The 22109-nt window shown below is 35.3% G+C and overlaps 1 long non-coding RNA gene across 1 annotated transcript; it reads left to right on the top strand.

Annotated features, from left to right (window-relative positions):
- The first annotated feature begins 4121 nt into the window (after window positions 1–4121).
- Window positions 4122–21937, top strand: LOC127162481 (uncharacterized). Its single transcript, XR_007827364.1, has 3 exons — window positions 4122–4192; window positions 18830–18966; window positions 20148–21937. It is a non-coding gene; the product is annotated as an uncharacterized LOC127162481 (long non-coding RNA).
- Window positions 21938–22109: the final 172 nt, after the last annotated feature.

Here is a 22109-nt window from a genome sequence, read left to right as displayed (position 1 = left end):
AAATTTCATTGAGAGATTGTTCCTCACATTTACATTATGCATCTTAATATAAAGAAGATCCCACAGATGTGCTGCTGCTACATGAAGTAGAGGAGAAGAATCACTCATCCTAGATCAACTTCTGATGATACATTTTACAACTGAGGTTGACAGAAGATCAAAGTCACAACAGATGTTTTCTTTGGTGCACAATTTTTGTTTTTGATTTGAACTGTCTGTCTCACAAACAGTTTGATTAACTTATTATGCATTGTTATAAACTTACTGGCCATGTTATCTGCTCTCTAAATCCCTTTAAATGAAGAACAAATGTACACAGCACACAATAACTGTAGTGAGCTGTGTCAGCTGGAGAAATGTTTTATATTACTAGCACTGACTATTGTTAGCATCCAAGTTTCAGCTGCCTGAAAACAAACGTTACAAGATACAGTACAGTGAGCACTTTAATAAACGACATGTTTATAATAGTGTGTCACATCGATCGCAGTTGCTTCACCAGGAGTTTTTCTGTGTGTTTGGACACTTTGTCCTGTTTAAGATGAAAATGATTAACAATATATTAACTGTAACATAATCCAGACTAAATCTCTGTCTGCATATTAATCAGCTCCCTAGTTCATTGTTCAGTGCACTGGGAAGGGATCCAGTCAGACTGACAGTTAATCGCCTTGAATCAACAGATTAGACAAAAGGGAAAAAAAGGCAGCACTCTAATGAATAAAATGGACACATTACATAAATGATTCACATTTGCATTAAGATTAATTTGCATTAAGAAAGTTCGCATTAAGAAAGTTTTCATTACACATGTTTTGTTCTTGTTGCATTTACACTGTTTTGTCAGTGTCGTCATCATGTGGTGAATCGAAACAGTGAATCGTTTTGTGAATCAAGTGATTCATTTAACTCAGAATTTTGAAAAGGTCCATCTCTCTATCACTATACTTGCCAGTGACTGAATTCGTCTTTACGATAAACTGATTCACGATACAGGGAGCGAAATGAGACCCACCGTTTCTGTTACTCATGTGCCGGAGCGCTTTAATCACACAAAATAATCTTAAATAATGTCACTAGATAAATAATAACAGTGTTACACTCTGTAATAATTCAGTTCACAGTTTTATATACAATTCTCTAAACGCGTTGTTTTGATTTAAACAAAAGCACACACCTTTTTTTCAGTCGACTCAAACGCAAGAGCGCGGCACAGGCTTATGACGTCACGTCGAACTACAGCATTTGTGATATTCTCAGACAAAGATAAAGTTTCAGTATTTCTGTTATCAAGGACTATAAATCAAAGGCAATAAATGCAATTCTAGCCTTATTTGGTTAGTGGATTTCATTTTGACTAAAGGAAAATCTTTAATTAAAATGATTAAAATATATATTTTTCTTAATGTTAATAAAATGTGATTTAAATTTACCCAGATTGTCTTAATTCAAATTGGCAGTATATAATTTCAGAAAAAATGTGATATAAACAAGTTACATATAAAACTGTCAGCTCTCAATGAATAACAAAGACTTACTTACAATTAACAAATCTGTCTTCTATATATATGTCTTCTGTCAAAGGGGTCATATGATGTGATTTCTTGTTTTCCTTTGTCTTTGAAGTGTTATAAGCTGTTTGTGCATATATAAGATCTGTAAAGTTGCAAATATTAAAGTCTCAAAACCAAAGAGATATTCTTTAAAAAGTTAAGACTCAGCACTGCCTTTCTAGAACGGCTCACTGAAACACGCCCCCACAAATCTATGTCACGGTGTGGGAAGATTTGCATAACACTGCCCAAATGTATATGCAAAGAAAGAAGGCGTAACTTTTATTCTGGCTGTAGTAGTGTTGTAGCCGCCATGTTGTGGAGATGCTGTGTATTTTGTTGTGAAAGCAAAAGTACTTTGTTTGGCCTTTCAACTGAGTACGCAAGTAGAAATCAGTGGTTAAGTTATATTTAGAACACTGTTCCAGAACAGTACAATGCAAATATTTGAGTGTCCGCAGCGCATTTTACTGAGGACTGTTTCCTAAACCTGGGAGAGTAGCCTACAATACTGGCTCTGCACACTATAAAAAGTGGAGCAATTCCAACTTTGCAAGGACAGTCTGGTTCTTCTGACTCACAGCATGTAATACGTTTTCATATTTAAAGAATTTACTACTGGCTATTCAAACACAAGTTTTGAGCAGTGTAGAGTAGTGCTTGTTGTTTGTCATTTCTATGATCACAAATGCAGACATGGTGTTACGTTTACACAGCTCAACACAACACGTAAAAAGACAGTATGAACAAAATAATGTCATAAACATCATATGACCCCTTCAAGACACTTTTAATAGAGATACATTTCTGACTAGATAATTGATTTTGTATACTCAAAATCATACAGTGATTTTCTTATTTGATGGCATTTTATGAAATGGCATGCCATTTGTTTCATGATTGTCTTGCTGATCACTGTTGTTGTCTTGCTGACCAGACTGAGTGTTATATATAAGACTCTGAACTTTCTACATTTTATGAAGCAGTGAGGGCACTGTGCTTGTGATGGGGGCGGGTAAAGATAGTTAGGGGGCAGTTGTGGCCTAATGGTTGAAAGTCAGTAAGCCAGAGGTCGTGGGTTTGAGTCTCAATACCGGCAGAGATTGTATGTGGGGGGAGTGAATGTACAGTGCTTTCTTCCACCCTCATTACCACAGCTGAATCCAAAATCCTTGGCAGCTGACTTGTTGCTTCACTGCCTTATCTGACAATGACTTTGCAGACAGTGTTTGGGCACAAAGACACCTCACAAAACTGATTTCAGATGTGCTTCTGAGGCAGCGTAACAGTTTAATGATCTACAACAAGATAGAACAGGCTTTAGTGATGATTAAGTGAATATTTAATTACTATAATACTGATTTCTCTTTAGAAAGAACATCAAAAGTGCAAAAAAATTGGTCAGAAGCATACATATTCACACAAAGATGCTACCTTTATTTTTTGCTCAATCGTCACTGACTGGAACACACAGGATTGTGGGATATCATAGGCAGTGAAAGATACGTCTATGCTGCCTTTAAAAATCAACAAGATGAAGGTATCTCAGGAGGCAGGAAGTGAAGCTATATTTGGATTCAAACATGCATTGATGCCTTCATATCCTGAAATATGTCCTTCAATTACAGTATTTTCCAGTTTTTGGATGCAGCCCATGATTGAGGTGAGACTCCTGAGCAAGGCACTGAACCCATAACTGTTCCCCGGGCGCCGTAGCAAAAGTGGCTGCCGACTACTCTGTGTGTGTGTGTGTTTGTTCACTACTCATTGCTGTGTGTGCACTTGGATGGGTAAAATGCAGAGCACTATAATTGGGACACTATAATTGGCCTCACGTCACATTCTTTCCATTCTTTTCCTTTAAGATTAGAATGAAGGGTGTGTTTTGGTTACCATTAACATCTAATCTAATCTAATCTTTATTTTATTATTATTAGTAATTTTAGGCCCTAACGATGAACTGTGGGCTAGACAGACTGGATTTGTGCAGAGCGAAATTTTAGCTGGTCTCATAGACTCAGCACTTGCTTTCTCTACAGATACATAAACACACAAGGCCAAAGAGCACACATTGTTTCTTATTTATCTTTGGTATCATAGGTTTACAGAGTTGTGATAAGGATTCCTTTTGCTGAATCATTTATCACTCACATTTTTTTCACATTACTTTATAGCCATAGCTATGATAGCTATAGTACATGCAGTGAGTTTGTCTACTGCTGTCATGTTTGAATACTGAAGCAGAAAAATTAAGATCCTAAAGGCAAAAATGTAGCAGATTTAGTAGAAATTAAAAGAATTGATAAAAAAGAGTAAGTTTTAAGAAACACAGAAGAACTTAAGATAATATTTAATATAAGAAATTATAAGATCTCAATATACAACCCAGAGATATGTATTGAGCACTATAATTCACAATTCGTTCAATTTTCAAATTCATATTAACTTATAATATATAACAATAGAAATTTCCAGTCTCTGTTTTACAATATCTTGTGTTAGTTTGTACTATGACCTGAATCTGCCTGAGTACAGAAAAAAAAGCAAGACTGGTCTTTGACCCCTGTAAAATCACTCCACCCAACACTCACTGCTTTCATGAAGAGGAACAACAACTTTAAATGCAGGAAACTTTACAGGTAATTTAAAAAAGACCATTTTTATATAACTTTTATAATTTAAAAATCAGTATAAGATACAGCACGCTAAATAAACCATTTGGTTTAATCATGAGTGTATTTAACAACTACGTAAGCTGTAGTAACCTCTGACATATATTAATATAGTGATTTCAACAGAGGTGAAGCTTTGTACATATATGAAAGTAATAAAGTCAAACTGGTCTGTAATAAGTGAAGCTGGCAATGCTGTTGTCGTTTATCAACCTCTGGTCAGATCTTGAGAGATTTAAAGCTAGGGTCGGTAAAGTTTTTGTTCCATGACGCAAACAGCAGACAGTATATACAGTATATATTTATAGTTCTTTTTAGGTTTTATGATTAGTCACAAACAGTGCATAAAAGCTTACAAAACAGCTATAGGTTCTATTATATAATGTGCTTTGTACTGTGATGTTGTCTCAGTGCTGAATGAGATGTGGTAATCTCAAAGCATTGTGTTCAACCCTCCACCACTGCCGTCTTTCATAGCATTTTGCAGACTCTGCTCTGGTTGTCTGTGTTCATGTGTTTTGGATGAGGAATGGCTGTGAGCTCTGAAGGGAGGATGTGTTCTTTTATTTCAGTTGGTTTCTGTTCTTCTTTTTCTTGCTTCTGCTGATTCTGCGGTTCACTCAATGTCTAAATTCACTCACTTGTTTTTTAATTCACTCTGTCAAGTAGACTATTACATTAATGTAATGAATAGTGAATGAGGGTGTAGGGTGTGATTTCAGACACAGTATCTGAGTTTGGACTCTGAACTCTGTTAATTCACAGTATAATGCTGTAGGCTACTTCATAGCAAACTGCAAATATTGCCCAGTTGCCCAGTGGAAAAAAGAAACATAGGACTGTTACCCGCCAGAGTTCAGTCCAGTTTACAGACTGCTATATACCTGCTTACCTATTGCCTCGACATCTCTTCTCCCTGCTTCAAGCTCTCAATAAAAATCACAAACTTACCTGTTTGTCTTTCCAAGGTTTTCTTCTATATTGTGACACCCATAAGGCATTGTTTTCAACAGTATGTTACAGGTTTAATTGAAATGTAAAACTATCCTTTAAAAACTATAGAATTTGGCCTTTTTAACAGCAGTGTTTGTACAGTGTAGTAGCCTGACAGTTTGATGACTTGAGCAAGTGACTTCATCATTATGTTACATTAATTAATAAGTAATAGGGGTGTGACGAGACACTTATCCCACGAGACGAGACGAGACACGAGACTGGGTTCACGAGAACGAGATGAGACGAGATTTTTAAACTTTTCTTAAGAAATTCTCAATGATGAAATATATAGGGGAAATAGTCTTTTATTCAACTGAAAAAGACAAAATGCAAAAAAATGTAGGTGCATTTTGAACTTTATGAACTTAAACTTCCATTTTAATGAATTATATGCAGTAATAAACAACATTTAAACAACAGCTTCACCATTCTGGATAAACTGAGAATCACAGTTGTTTTTAATAAATTGGAGACCATGATTCTCTCACGATTCTGGAGAAAAAAGATTAGAAAACTAAATAAAATAACGTAATTTACTAGTGGTTCTGACCAGGGGCGTCTCTAGGGCTAATCATTCGGGGCTCTAGCCCCTAAAGTTTTTACTCCAGCCCCGAATGTTTTTTTTTTTTGTTTTTTTTTTTGTATGGCCCTATGATTTTGCACGGCATTTGTCAAAGTTTGAATTAATTAATCAAAAGTTGGTCATTAAACTTAAATCAAGTCGGGATATGGACTAGTATCTGTAAATATTAAGCCGCAAAAGACTATTTAAATATGAATCCTGCATATTCTGCGTGTCTTTTTATGAATGAACGGCGCGGATGCGCGGTTTCGTTTTCTACACATGTAATACTGACGGGTGCAGTGATTTCAGCGTCTGCCGTTTCACTAAATGAGGGCATAAATACATTAGTCACTTTATGAGCTTTTTGCTGTTTCATTTGAGTAAAACAAGGGTCAAATATATACACAGAAATTTAAAGGTATTCACGGCAAGTCGGCAACCCGTCAAAATAAAAGTTCGGTTTAACTTTATTCATCATTCAATATAATGTACGTGCTACTACTACTACTACTACTACTACTATTAATTAATAAAAATGTATAAATTTTTTCCACACAATATTTCTTCCATGTTTTACATTTTAATAGTAAATCTCCTTTATTTGCCACAAATAAAATATAATTTTCATTAAAAGATCAATTAAATCAATATGTTATACCTTCATCTGATAACCAGAAAAATACACAACGCAGAATTCCATAAGACTATTGTAAAAAAAAAAAAAAAAAAAAAATAAATAATAAAAGCTGTTTTTATGCATTCAAATAAACAGACATGCTAAAACATATTTGGTAACAATAAAACGTAAAGTGAGAAAAAATAAAACATTTCATAGGGTCCCAAACATGTAAATTTTCTTAACTTTTGATAAATTTACGGTAAATTGTATAAGATTCATGGTTTTAATTAATTACACATGATTAATTACATTTTGATTAATAAAATTAAATTTAACCACTAAAAAGAAGACCAGAAAAATTAACACAGAAAACTAAATTTGAATAAATAAATAAATAAGGCCCTATTTTTGCATGCAACTATATATTTGTTACAGTTATAAATACATTTTCAAATGTATTATTTTATTTGTCTAACATATTTTTGTAATGTTATAATACTTTGATATGTTTGCTATTTGCAGTGATTACTTTACTGAAAAAATCAGAAAATAAATTCATTGCTATTTCCCATCTTATTAGGACTCAAATAATACAATTTCATGATTTTTGTTTTTTTTAAAAAACATGACTTTTTTTATTATTAGGTTTGGTTGACTAAAAATCATCATTATTTATGATTATCAGATTTAAACTATCACCAACAGCACAACAACGCAAAAGGACGCTAAGTTATGAAGGTTGTGTAACATTGTTTTACTTTTCCCCTCAGCTTAATGGCTTCCCCTGCGACTAGCAACAAACCTTAAATATTGTAGAAACTGTTATAGCGACCTTCACGTCAGCACTGCATAGAAACTAATATCTGTGAGAAACATTTAGGATTGTTTAGGGCGCACATCATATAAATGTCATCATAAAGCGATATTACCTTATAAAATATATAATGTAAACGAAGTAAAACACTTACTTAAATATATATTTTAAATAAGATAAAACACTTACTCCTAGTGTTTCCCTGTTAAAAATTACCTCCACCTCAGCACTGCACAGCAATTCAGATCTATGAGAAATGTTTAAGTGCACACAGCATATTAAAATCACCATGAAGTAATATTACACACAATGTAAACGAAGTAAAACAGTTACTTTTGGCATTTCCTTGATATAACCAACTTTCCTGTCTGCTCTGTGTTGTGATTGAAAGAAAATATCTTTCTGAGAAAAAAATCAGGAGAGCACAGCACATAAATATCACTATAAATACATATGTAATACATAAATTTTAAATGAGATAAAACACTTACTTCAAGTGTTTCCCTGTTAAAAGCGACCTCCACGTCAGCACTAAATAGCAATTCAGATCTATGAGAAATGTTTAGGTGCACACAGCATATTAATATCATCATAAAGTAATATTACAAGTAAATGAAGTAAAACACTTACTTTCTGTGTTTTCTTTGATAAAACCAACTTCTCTGTCCGCTCCACATCGTGAGTGAATGAAAATATTGCTCTGAGAAACAGTTTAAATACATAAATTTCGCTATAAATCAATATGACGTTATAAAACACTTACTTTCCCTGTTAAAAATGACATCTACGTTAGCACTGTAAAGCAAATGAGATCTGTAAGAAACTATATGTTGGTTTAGAAGCATACAGTTATAAAATACATATTTTAAATGAGGCAAAACACTTACTTCTTACGTTTCCCTGTTAAAAGCGACCTCCACGTCAACACTGCATAGCAATTCAAATCTGTGAGAAACGTTTAGGCTTGTTAGGCACGCACTGCGTAACGTTAATATCGTCATAAAGTAATATTATCTTATAAAACACATATCGCAATTGAGGTAAAACACTTACTTCCGGTATTTCCTTGATAAATACCCTGGCTGCGTCCGAAAACCTAGTCAGCTGACTTGCTGCCTCGCTGCCTTATCAGGCAGTGACTTCGAAGGCTGCGAAGGCAACTCTAAAAACAGTTTCGGACAGACTTCAGAGGCAGCAGAACGTGACGCCGTTGCTAGGTTACCTAACGGTTAAGTTGTAGAATTTGTAGAAAAACGATTTTATACAGTTATATATAAATGCTTTAATAATACATAAAGACCTCAGTGTCATTACCCACCGAAGGTCTGTGCGTCGGAGAAGACGACTGAGAATGGCAGCTACTTTTTGCTTAAATAAATAAAAGCACTGATGCAAGTAATATTGCAGAACAGGTCATTGTTATTAGTGGCTGTTTCGTTATTATTGGTCGTATATTGTAAATATTAGTCTTATTCACTACTCATTTGAACCCTTTTAACATTTTATTAAATACTATTATTAAAAAAAATATAATTTATTATGCTTTTTACACTATTACGATTCATAAAGTATATCATGGTCAAGATCTCATCTATTATATAAAGTAACAAACTTGTCTAATTTCAACAGAATATCTTTATTTATATAGCCTAAATGACGCACACGCACAGGATTGTGGGAAATCGAAGGCAGCGAAGGATACATCTATGCTGCCTTCAAAATTCCATCAGATGAAGGTACCTCCGGAGACAGGAAGTGAAGCAGAATTAGAATTCGGACGTGCCTTGATGCCTTCCTGCCTTGGAATACTGCCTCCGAAGGCAGCATTTTAGAGCTTTCGGACGCAGCCCCTGTCTGCTCCGCATCGCGAGTGAAAGGAAATAACGTTATCTCTTTGGGAAGAAGTTCAGGAGTACACAGCTCTCGTCTGTTCCGCATCGCGAGTAGAAAAAAATATCTTTGAGAAAGGTTTAGCGGCATACAGCACATTAATATCGTTATAAAACGATATTATATTACAAAACACATTTTGTGCGTAAGATTAAACACTTTATTTCGTTGTTTCCCGTCCTCATATGCTCCGCATCGAGAGGGAAGAAAATGGCCTCTGTGAAAAATATTCCAAATGGGTGAGGCACGCACACGAGCAAATGTCCCGGATGTGACTAACACCACAAGTTCAAATCTTTATTCTAAAAGTCCTTAACGCCAGGATTTTAACACCGCGATTTTGCTAATGATCCATTCATAGACTCTTAAGTATCTGCTCATTAAAATCCAAACAGCGACTTTTTATATTATTTTATATGATCTATATGATCAAATAGTTTCATAACTCTGTAAAAAGTAAAATAAATAAATAAATAAATAAAAGGTCATTCACATGTTTGTACAAGTTCTTTATCATATGTGACCCTGGACCACAAAACTAGTCATAAGAGTCAATTTTTCGAAATTGAGCTTTATACATCATCTGAAAGCTGAACAAATAAGCTTTCCATTGATGTATGGTTTGTTAGGATAGAACAATATTTGGCCGAGATACAACTATTTAAGTATATGGAATCTGAGGGTGCAAAAACATCAAAATATTGAGAAAATCGCCTTTAAAGTTGTCGAAATTAAGTTCTTTGCAATGCATATAATAATTAAAAATTAAGTTTTGATATATTTACAGTAGGAATTTTACAAAATATCTTCATGGAACATGATCTTTACTTAATTTCCTAATGATTTTTGGCATAAAAGAGAAATCTATAATTTTGATCCATACAATATATTTTTGGCTATTGCTACAAATAAACCCCAGCGACTTAAGACTGGTTTTGTGGTCCAGGGTCACATATATGGCTCATTCAAACAGTGTTATTACAAATATGTACAGATAGGTTCACATATATTAACTATCGTTTTATATATATGCTCATATATGGCCATGTATCACATTTCTATATGGGTGCTAAGGTTAGCTTCGAAAGTGTTTAGGCTAACGGCCAGCAGCCTTACACGACCGACAGACTCGGCAAATGTTTTAAAAGGTAAACTTTTCATAAAATTTAAGTATTACGAGATACGCAGTGGTTACGGTACCTAATGTCTACAAGTATAAAAGTATAAATACCTTTTCGACCGGACAAAAGCGAAAACTCAAGGCCATGTCTGAGGAAATCATCAGTAAGACCGTTATCTGTCACTCAGCAGCTCAGCGTTGCCATGGATACATGCGCGCACCCTAAGTGACGTCACTCGATCACAAGCTCATTTGATTGGCTTTCACACTTTTATTTTTGCGCTGCATAACAGTCTTAAATGCAATAACTAAAAAAAAAAAAATAATTTTCCTAAATAACTTCTCTTGTCAGCTTACAAACAGCTTGATATGTGAATATTAAAAAGAACTGATTTATTTGTCTTACCTGTGTTATTTTCCACTTTCTTCTATTCTTTCTATTCTTCATGTTTTCCTTGTTTTCCTCCATTTTTTTTATGTATGGGGAATACATAGGGCCTAATTGTAGCCTAGGTTCAATTACATTATTGAAGTGCATCTTGTTTTTGATGTCGAAATGCTGAAACAGACTCGTGATTTGATGACATCTTTAATTACAGAAGTTACTTTTTCTTTTGCATAAATGAAAGTAATTTATTTTACAATTAATTAAAATATATAATTTATACTATAGTATAATAATAATAAAAATAATGCCAATCTTTCCATTTTTCATTCCATTATTACAGTTAAAAAAGGGATTTTGTGTTAAGGAATAATACCCTTTAAAATCCAGTATGGGTTTATTTTTATTTTTATTTTTATTTATTTGTCTTTAATTTAATGAACTCTGAGTTGCAAGGTGTCAGGTAAAGTCCAAGCATGGGCGACTGGATTTTCAAGTGTTCTTATGGAAATGGCAGATAAGGGACGAAACAGGGATGTTCGCAAACTGGTTCGGGCGAATGTCCTCCGAATGTCCGCCAGCGAACGTCAAAAAGAGAACCAAATGCGGACGTAAGTGAACGTCCTCAGAACGTCCATCAGAACGTTTGACAGCGAACGTTATAAAGCGGACCAAATCCGGACGTCCTCAAACGTTCGACAGTGAACGTTACAAATCGGACCAAATACCGACGTTCCCCAGGTAGCCAAAATGATCTGGCCCAATAACGGCCCGAATCCGGCAAGCCGGAAGAAATGACTCGGGCCAGATGCGGTTGCCGGACTCATGTGAATTACGGGAGTGAATGACGCGCCAGAATCGGCCCGAGTACGCTGGCCCGAGTCCGGCTGCCGAAACTGAGCCGCCACTGCCGGCATCGGGCCACAATCACGCCAGCATAGATTATACAATTAGCCGGTACTGGCCCGAGTCTGGATTCCCAATGGAAATGTATATGAAATGCAGACCTAAATTTATTTAATTAATAAGAACAACAAAATTAACCAAAGCAATATTAGCTGGTTTGCTAAAGTAGCCTATATAGCCTAATTAATTGGCTCGCTAAAATCTACAAAAACGTATTATTAAAGACTTCCTCCAGTTTTTTTTAACAATGTTATTTCCACAAATATAACACACACATGTACCTCCCTCCTCCCCCCCATCCCAAGTAAGAATGACACCATATAAATACTGTATAAGAAAAATTTATTTTAATTTATTATTGAAAAAGTGACATCAACTAATGCACAAAAGCACAATAGAAACTCCCCTCAGGACCTCAAGTTTATCCTAAAAGAGGGACAGAATAAATGAAAGAGAGACATAAAGATGGGGACACATATTGACACATAGTTAGTCAGATCTCATGTGATCTCAATGGTAAATGTTAACAACATTTGTAGCATACCTCAGGAAGATTTGTTGTTGTTGTAAGGCCTGCTGACTTCTTCCACCATGCCATCTGTTTATAAACGTCTCTGGTTCTCCATCCAGCAAACTGCAGTATTTGCAGAAAATATATATATGTGACGGTGTAGGTGATGGTGGAATGATGGACACTGCAAATCAGGTTGGTGGTCACTCAAGGCTTCTTTTAATTTTCCTATCCAGACACTGAGACAAACTGAAACATACAGGACCAAAGGTTGGTTAATTGGCAGCTCAATGATGACGCATGTCAGTCAGCAGCGAAGCTTCGTGAAACTGCTGCTAATTACATTTTCTCTGAGCGAATGTGAACATACAGTGGACATAAATCTGAATAAAACATACATAAAAATAAAATACAAAACTGTACTCTTTTAGAATCACATCAATGCAGTGAAACCGTAAACTCAAGTGACCAATATTTTTGTATAACAAAAAGAAAGAACAGAAAACGCAACTCAAATGATGCAACAGTTCAGCACGTGCGAGTATGCAGCACGTGTGCTAATGCTAGCGGCTAACGATTTACAGACAGAACATGACAAAAACCGAATAAAACACATACCTGAAACATACAGGACCAAAGGTTGGTTAATTGGCAGCTCAATGATGACGCATGTCAGTCTTAAAATGAAATATACAGAGGTTCAGAGTTTACAAGAAAGCTGATACACACATACACTTTGTTTTATCATCACAAATAACAACTAGGAGCTGAATAATCTTTTCTGAAGTATTAAAGTTGAGCTTTGTGCTCGAAAACAATCAAAACTCTGTTAATAAGACGGAGCGATCATCAAAGCAGCGAAGCTTCGTGAAACTGCTGGCTAATACATAGCACCGCCCCCTGATATAACGAACGTGATTGAGCGCAGTACAACAACCAATGGCGTGTTTCCCAATTTATGCCTGAATTTAACTAGCATTATTTTAACTCCGTTACATATATATTAAAAAAAATCAGTCTTTTGTATGTGGCACAAGTTTGCCTGTTTAAACATGAAGCTTAGCATAAAGACCAGCTAGGAAGAAGATAGAGAGAAAAAAAAAAAACACTATATGTGGTTAGTCATTTTAAAAAGTATTTAGACCAATTTTTCACTTTTTGCAGACTTTAATATGTTGTAGATTTGATTTTAAACTTATACAATTTTACAGTTTAAAAATGACAAAAAAAGAGAAAAAGTCTTATAAAAGTTTGGGCACCCTGCACTACTTGGCAATGCTCTCTTTGGTGAATATCACAGCCTGTGAAATGGTGCAGTTTACAGCTATATGAGTAATAGAGTATTCAAAATGTTACATGTAAAATGTCAGTAAAATTAATAATATTAATTTTGGCCCTATACTTGACCATTCACAACATCCTGACTCAGTCAGAACAACAAAATTAATTTTCAGATATTATGGCCTATTTTAATTTCCTAAAAGAAAACATACATTTAATACATTTACACATGAAGAGTTCAGATGCAAAACCAGCTAAAAGCCATCTCGGTCAAAAATGAGATAATGATACTGAGTGAATGCTCTCGACACATATTATACGTCCATCAAATACTTTTTCTTCAAACTCGCTAAAATACCAGCCTCAGCCCAATCAGAAGTACCGGTACTTACATAGAAACCTATACATCTGAGCCTGATAAAAAAACATTTTTTAAAGAAAGACATCAGATGGATTTAGCTGGTTTTGCATCTGAACTCTTCACATCTGCTCTATAGCAAAATAACATTCAATTACTTACATGGCACAGATGCACTCTTTTCAGATGATCTTGACAAATCTGACAAAAAAATATAAAAAATAAATAAAAAAAGATTAAAAGTAGTATAGCAGGAAGGCACATTACACTATTCACATAGTATGTGAAATACATTAAAACTGCGGCATAAAAATATTGTGAATTTGTTTGACAGTCAGCTGAAAAAAATATACTTACAAAGCCAAAGACACTCAATGCTGTGGAGTATTTGGGGTGCAGCAGCTACTGACACAAAAACAAAGGGGAGAAAAAAAAAAAAAAGAATCACTCAGTACCAGTCAGATGCATATATCTGTACAACTTGAAATGTACTGATTTTTAGTAAATGATTATTGACTTACCAGTGTGTTGAATATGGCAAGTCCAAGATGCAGAATGGCTAGATTGATCACTTACAACAATCTAAAAAAAAAGAATGAATATTTTCATATTGAATATAATTATTTTACTTGAACATGACTTTTTTTTTTCCCTGCTGTATAGGCTAAATCTTGTAATTCTTTGTCATTAATAAAAACAAAACTTATTATTATTAGTAGTAGTATTATGATAAGGATAGGCTGCATTGGCTTGTGAGTCTTTCTGTCTCTCGCTCGCTCACACACGTAGAGAGAGCGCGCGCGCGCGTTCAGTGTGCGTCAGTGTCGCGCGCTCTCTCAAATCTGTGAGACAACACAATTTAAGCGTGAAAGTATTATTGTTGATAAGTGTAAAAAGAATATATTTTTTAACTAACGTTACCTTGACCGACATGAATGTGAGGTTTTCTCAATCCTAGCAGATCTGCGCAAATGACGTCACACAGATAACGGTATTAACGGTAACAGTCGGAGGTGCTGAAGAGCGGCCCATAGAAAATCATGACGAAAAGACTCATCTATGTGAACAGTAGGCTTAGATATGGTACATTTAAATGACAGTCCGTCAATTTTACGCTTACGTACACAAAAATACTTTACCTGAGGAAAGCTCTTCCGTCAAGCCATGTCCACTCAGTCAAAGGGAGTCCGGCTGTGCGCGTGATGTGAGCGGACCGCAGCTTATATAACCTCTGGTTCTTTCGCGGGCTTCGCACGTGAGGTGTAAAATAGCCAAAGTTATATTTATATCTATTTTGTTCATTTATTTTTTATCATCTGACATGTAAATTTAAGTCAGTATACCTTGAAATATATTTATTATTATTATTATTATTATTATTATTATTATTATTATTATTATTATAACTTAACACTTATTAATAATAATGTTGTTTTCACTCACGGATTTCATAACCTGAAGATGGCAGCAGAGGATCACTTATTGGCTCATCCTACTCACTACATTTTGTTTTGGGATTTTATTTGGAAATAAAATGACTATTATCAATATATGAAATCATATTTTGGCAAAAGTTGAGGTATCAGTTTTTAAATTATGCCACATTATGATTATAAAGCCTGAAAATAGTATTATAAAGGGTGAAAGCATTTTTTTTTTTAGATCTGTTACAGCCAGATTCTATTTTAGGAGTGAAGATCACACACAGTCAGAAAGTGTCATATAATTTAGATGAAGGGAACATTTTCAAATAATAAGCGAAGTCTATTTGAGGTCAGCCTAAAAATGAATAGAAATATAACTTAAAATAGTAATAAAAATTAAAAAAATAAATAAATAAATAAATAAAACAAATAAAATTTTGTAAAAGTTTGTAATTGAGTCTAATTAATTAATTGTGTTTGCCTGTACAGGTTTAATCTCCACTGTGGAGACCAAATATTAACACACGGAGTGAAAACTTAAATTCTGACATTTTTGGGATTAACACTTGTGGCCCACATTCGGGCTGAATGCGGCTAAATGTGCCGTTTCTTAACCAGAATCGGGCCAGATCCACTGATCCAAAGCCTAGCCAAATCTGGCAACCGTTACTGGGCCAGAGCTGGCTCACTTCTGGCGCTGCCAGCACATAGCCGAGTGAGCCGACACTCAGCCGCAACCGGCCCGATTCCGCTGGCTACCTGGGTCTCCAAACATCCGCCTGCGAACGTTACAAAGCGGACGTACTGCGGACCTAAACGGACGTTTGCAACGTCCGGGGGACATCCCCTGTTTGCTGGGCTCGACCCTCTGATTCATTAACATGGGCAGCGACAAAACCTGCTTCTCAGGCTCCACTGACACTCGCGATGTGAAACAGTCCTGATTAGGGATGTAACCATTACCGGTTTGACGATAAATCATGATAAAATTCCCCACGGTTAGTATTACCGTTTCATATTTTAATTATCATTAAAACCATATTCGATTACCACGATTTGAACAACTGATGAAAAATAAATACTGTCCAGTATAAAGCACAGTCTCATCTGCGCACGGCACACGGAGTAGTTTCGTTTTGTGTGAAAAGACGGCGGAAAAGCCGAGATGTTTAAAAAGGGTGCTAATGGCATAGACGCCGATTCCCACGGAAATGATCGAGCACGCACGGAAAAACACGAGATAGTCTCCGTTCATTTTAAGCAATAAGAAATGGATTGCAGCTTTTACGACTCAGTTCTCACTTTCATTCTTCATTTGAAGCAGTTTCGAAGTTATTTTATTAGCAAATGCAAAGAATGCATTATTGAAATACCAGAGGGTGCCAGCACGAATCTCTCATATTGCAGCGGGCTTACTCTCCCAAATATATAGTGATCATGGCTCTTCGCTTCCTCAGATATTACATATGCGCCCTCAAACTTTGTTCTGTGTACGCGCGAATAAGTGCTTATTGTAAACATGTATTTATTAAATCATTTTATTTAGTGAAGCGCAACCCTCATAGACAGAATGTTTGTATTTGGTAACTAGTGTATTTGCAGTCCGTGCGTCTCACTTCGCAATTGGGGGTTTGCCCACCGGCAGAAACATAAATCGGCAATTATATAAATATAATGAATATATGAATTAATTAATTATACGAATGTATCTTTGAAGGTTCTGATTGTCTTCAGAAAAGATTCGATGTCATTTAGTTTTCATCTTCACTCCATGTAACATCTAAAGTAGTGTTCTTGATCACAATACTGCTTTATCCACAAAGTTCACAGAAACAGCTGTAATTCAGCTTTTCCATAAGCGCCATCTAGTGACATTCAGTGGATTTACAGAGACTTACATTTACATTCAGCTTGTGTGCAGTTTTTGTCTGGCCAAAAAACAGACTGAATTGTTATGCCCTTGCTGTATCCTATATTATACGTATATTATATATTATATATTATATATATACCCTATAACAGTTGATGAAAAACAAACTTATGTGGATTCTACACATTTAAACAATTCAGATAAGTTATCTAGATTTATGGAGCAGATAAAAAACATAATCATTTATTAATCAGTTATTATTCTGACTTAACTCCTTTCTTTATTTAAAGGCTGAAATGTGAGGTTTGCCTTTTATGAAACGTTTTTTCAAAGCTTTATTTGATCATTTACTTTAGATATTTGAACATGCCATATAGGTTGTCAGTCATGTTGTCATGTAAAATCCTGACATCATTGGTACTGTTATTGTTTTACTGATTAGGTAAACAAAAAGTCATTTTATTTGTTGTTTGTTGATTTTTAAATGTAAAACTAAAGTAATTGAAGTAATTTATGTGTCAGTACTTTTCAAACACTTCCAGCACATTTTAACAATACCGTGATAATACTGATAACCATGATAATTTTGGTCACTGTAATCGTGATAGGAAATTTTCATACCGTTACATCCCTAGTCCTGATAGACATAGCTAAATTGTTGTCATTCAGGAATAAGATCATGTAGGTGTTTAAATCCAGATCTATACAATATATATCCATATTTTAAGGATTAATCGTGCAGCTCTAATGTAAACACACTAATATCCTCATGAGATCTCGCGAGATCCGACTAGTCTCGCGAGACACATCAGATCTCGCGAGACCTCGTGCCACAAGATCTGGTCACATCCCTAATAAGTAACCTATATAAGTAAAATATAAAATTAAACACTTAAATAAATAAAATACTAATTTAAATGGAACCTATTATGCCCCTTTTTACGAGATGTAATATTGGTCTTGGAATGTGTCTGTGAAGTTTCAGTTCAAAATACCCCACAGGTCATTTATTTTAAAATTTGGAAAATGTTATTTCTCGGGTGTGTTTCACTTTAAATGTAAACAACTCGATGTTTTGTCCCACTTTTGGTGTGAACTAATCTCACCAGCATGGCACTGATAAATTAAAATACTTTGATAAGGTAGGCACACCAATAAGGTTAAAACTTTAGCTAAGCACTACAACGACATGACATTCACAAAGCAGTCTGGAGTGAAATGATTTGCACATATATAAATGTATTTAGGTAGATTTTAGGGAAAAAAAAAAAAAAAAAAAAAAAACAAACAAAAGAAAAAATCTTTTTCGGATAAGCATTAAAACAATGCCCTACCGTACTGCAACGCACCAGAGCAGTCAATACAATACAAGAATAACTTAAAGAGGTTACCAACGTTTACTAAACTGTGGATGAGATTTTTACTCTAGTATCTGGCGATGCTTCTCGTTTTAAGTGTCAGTTGACAGCCTTTCATTTTTAACCAAATGTGCACACTGCTTTTCTGATTTCCCCGTCTTTTTCCATGTCACTTAAAATGTATCCGTTTTGATTCGTTGTTACTAAAGGTGAAACACGTTAAGAACAAATGAACCATCAGTTGTGGGACTATTTTGTCATAAATCGCATACTATTCATTCCTAAACTTTACCGTCCGTTACTTCACTTTTGCTTTCACTTTCGAGACCAGCTCGGAAGGAGTTTAGTGTCTCTGTCAGCGGCAGCAGCTGGAACAGTTCCGCGTTCAAGCACACGCAATATGATAAAGCTTGCCGCAAAGCACCGGCAAAAATTATTACCATACATATGTCAAATAAGTTTTTTTGTGCATTTTCCACTACTAACTAAGTTAGTACTTATGTGCAGGAGCTGGAGGATTTTTCTGAAGAACAGCAGGCAGATGAACTGCTCAGGACAAACAGGGGACTCATGAACAACTATCACAAAACATAAAAACAGTCGTGGATCATCCAGGAAACGAAACACAGTATTAAGACTGAAGGGTATGTAAACTTTTGAACGGGGTCATTTATATAATTTCAGTTATTATTTTGTCTTGTGGAGTATATATAAACATCTGTCATGTTAAATAGTTTATTCAGGACAGTACTAAATAAAAAATAACATACAGTTTTCATAATCCCTCTTATTTTGTTAAAATTATTAACATTTAGTATGTTCTGCAAGGGGTATGTAAATTCATGAGTACAACTGTATTCAATTTTTGTTATAGACAACTTATTGTTTACATTTTACTGCCATTGTCACAGAAATACAATTTAAATTTAACATTTGCATGTAGATATAAAAATAATTTAAAAAACAAAAATTTTGATTAGAATCCAATCATAAAACATTTTTAAAAAGTTTAGATAGACTGCCCACAGAAAATCCCCACTGGGCCCCAATTGAGCAAACTTAAAGTTACTTAAAGGGTTTATACCCACACACACACACACACACACACATATATTTTCTATTATTTGAATGTTTTATATAACATAACACTAAAACAAAAACAAAAAACTTTTGGCCTAACGTACGCTCATTATCTGCTATGGTTTCACCCTCACTTCCTCCCGTTCTCATCACGTCATGTTAACAGTGTTACTGAAACTCTCTGCTCCACTTTGTCTCCATCATCTTGTTTAGACACAGTCTGCCCCCTTCTCTTCCAGGCCAGCCCATACAAAAGGTGCTGTGACATGGTAATTAATAATAATAATAATAATAATACATTTAGTTTGTAATGTGCATTTTATACAAATCATTCTTACTGTTCATCATGTTTGATATGATAATGATGAAATCATAATAAAATAAATTAACACAATTAAAGTAAAATTTAGTAACAATACAGAAAAAAAATATTTATAAGGTGAAAGTTCACATACACTTAAACCCTAAAACTGAGAAGCATATTTAAGAAAAGTTTACTTGAAGTCAGGTATAATACAGTATGTGTCCTGATGCCAGTGGAAAGGACACAGACCAGACTTCACGCTGTTTGGCGGCACATATAAATATTATGTGGCAGAGGGACACTATACAGTACACGGCCCGATTCTGTGGAGCGACAATCAGCCACATGCTGTGAAACTACAACAGTACGACTGTCATCATCATCTGAATCCTGCAGAACATGAAACTGAGCTCACTGTCTCTTCTGAATCTCTTTTGAAAGGACGCCTGGTGATGAAGACCAATGTAGATATTGTCATGGTGTGATGCTTTCCTCATGATTACATGCATCTTGTTCATCTTGGACATAATATCTGGATTTTCACTTGAGGATTATTTGGGTAAGATGAAACGGATGATAAGAACCCTTCATCATCCACCAGCCAATGTTATTTAGCGAATCTCAGAAATGGATCCTTTGACATGGAGTAGGGTTGGGTACCGAAACCCGGTACCCATGTGACCGGTATGTACCGGACCGAATCAGAACGCGAATTTCGGTGCCTCATTTCGGTGCCACTTAAATGCTTGAACTGTCGATTGAAATATTTGTCTTCTGGTGCTATGACACGGATGTAGAAGCATTGATTCATCAACATGCATGATCGCTAGTTAAATTTAAATACTGCATTCATGGGGTGTCAGAATGATCAGAAAATTTATTTACTGAATGAGAAAACTCACGTGAACATCGGAAAACTTTGATGATAGAAATCCAAGACATCTTTGTAGTTACTATCCATTTTCACATTTCGAATTAAAAGCACAAATCGTCTGGAAATGAGACCATCCGAGAAGCGCGTGAATGCTGCAACTATCGTTACACTTGCTCTGACTGCAGCAGGTGGTTTGCCGTTAGCTTAGCAAGCTACGTTAAACGCGTCTAACTTAAAATGCCAAAAACTAAACATTCTGAAGTGTGGCTATATTTCACGAGAAATGATTCAGACACTGCGACGTGCAGCAAATGTTTTACAGCAGTTGCGTGTGAAGGGGAAAACGCGTCAAACCTAATGAAACATTTGATGGTATGTGGAATAAACTTGAAAGCAGAGGGATGCACCGTGTTTGACAGTTTGCAGACATCAGCTGGAGAGGTGTCGTATTTTGCCAGAGACGGCAAATATGTGATGCGATCTAGGAAAACCCAACACATGGTGAAATTTTACCTTTTTTAGGTTTTGACACCATATGAAAGCTGAGTACAGGTCCCTTTCCAAAACTTTTATTTTTTACATAACCTGCGTTATGGCTATCTTAGGTTGGCCGATAGCGATGATTTTCAGAAATGGGATTTTGAGAAAAACGGCTTTAAAGTGAGACGGCTTTCACTTTCACTTTACGGGTTTAACGAGAGCTGTCTGTCAAGTTAGGAGCGCTACTGCATCATTAGACAAACAGACAACGTTTGTTTTCCGTTGATCACCCATTTTATGTTTAGTAAATAATGCAGCCTACCTTGTAGTAAAAGCGAGCGCAGCGCAACTGTTCGCGCACTGTGATAAAACAGACTGTCATCGGACGACGACTCTTTAGTAACTTCATCATCCGATCCTTCATCTCTGGATGTGAAATAGCCCGTAACATCATTTAGGGCACTGACATCACCAAAACTGAGCAGATTGAGACGAGTAAGATCGGTTAAGTGAGCAGCTGCAGTACTTTAGACGGCGTTGTTGTGCTCCGCCATCTCACGATGTTAAAATAAATAAAGAAGAAAAGAGAAAGACAGTCATTTCTGCTTGCTGCAATAAATGTCTATTTTTCTGCACTAAACAAGTGAATTTCGAAGAGATATTTTCAGAGATGATAGACAAGATGTTATAGAATAATAATTTAATGAAAAACGAATTTCCTGAAAACGTCCCACCGCTACATCCGACGGGTTTTCCCAGATCTCATCACATATAGTCATATTTCTGCAAAAGAATTTCTGAAATTTTAAGCTGTTAAATTATTGTAGTTGGGATAGGTGGCTTAGGTTTTAGTGTTGTTGCGTTTTGCATTGACTTAATAATGTATAGTACTACTTCTTCTTTTTTTTTTTTTTTTTTTTTTTTTTTTTTTTTTTACTTTTAATACATTGTTCAATTTAAAGAACTTTTTTGTCCAATAAAAATATATTCTTGTGTCATCCACCACTTTGTGGCTTTTTAAAAGTATCGGTTCAGGCACCGTTTTGGCA

The sequence above is a fragment of the Labeo rohita genome, unplaced genomic scaffold (assembly GCF_022985175.1).
Source record: "Labeo rohita strain BAU-BD-2019 unplaced genomic scaffold, IGBB_LRoh.1.0 scaffold_948, whole genome shotgun sequence".
NCBI classification, from domain to species: domain Eukaryota; kingdom Metazoa; phylum Chordata; class Actinopteri; order Cypriniformes; family Cyprinidae; genus Labeo; species Labeo rohita.
The sequence above is the reverse complement of the archived record's forward strand: the minus strand, read 5'-3'. Positions and strand labels throughout refer to the sequence as shown.